We start from the raw sequence: 317 nt of genomic DNA, 5'->3' as shown, positions 1-317 counted from the left end.
CAGCACTTGGGTTCAGTGCAGGGAAGAAAAACACACCCGGGCCCAAACACACCCCCATGAACTGGGGAAAGAGCTAAAACCCAGTTGTTCCTCAGGTGCAGGTTCCTGGTCTTTGTGTCCAGTAACAAACCAGTGATGGGAGGTACCTTGCTGAAGGGCTGCAGGAGACAACATCTTGGGAACAGCTTTTTGCCCTCAGCTCTGGTCCTGGTCTTGCCTAGCAGGACGTGCCCAGCTTCCATACTCACCATCTTCTGAGCCTCTTGGTTCTGGTTTGTTACTGGTTTATTACTGGTTTGTCACGGGCTTCTTTCCCT

The sequence above is a fragment of the Chaetura pelagica genome, unplaced genomic scaffold, assembly GCF_000747805.2.
Source record: "Chaetura pelagica isolate M959 unplaced genomic scaffold, ChaPel_1.0 scaffold718, whole genome shotgun sequence".
Taxonomy (NCBI): Eukaryota; Metazoa; Chordata; class Aves; order Apodiformes; family Apodidae; genus Chaetura; species Chaetura pelagica.
This window is presented reverse-complemented; position numbering follows the sequence as displayed.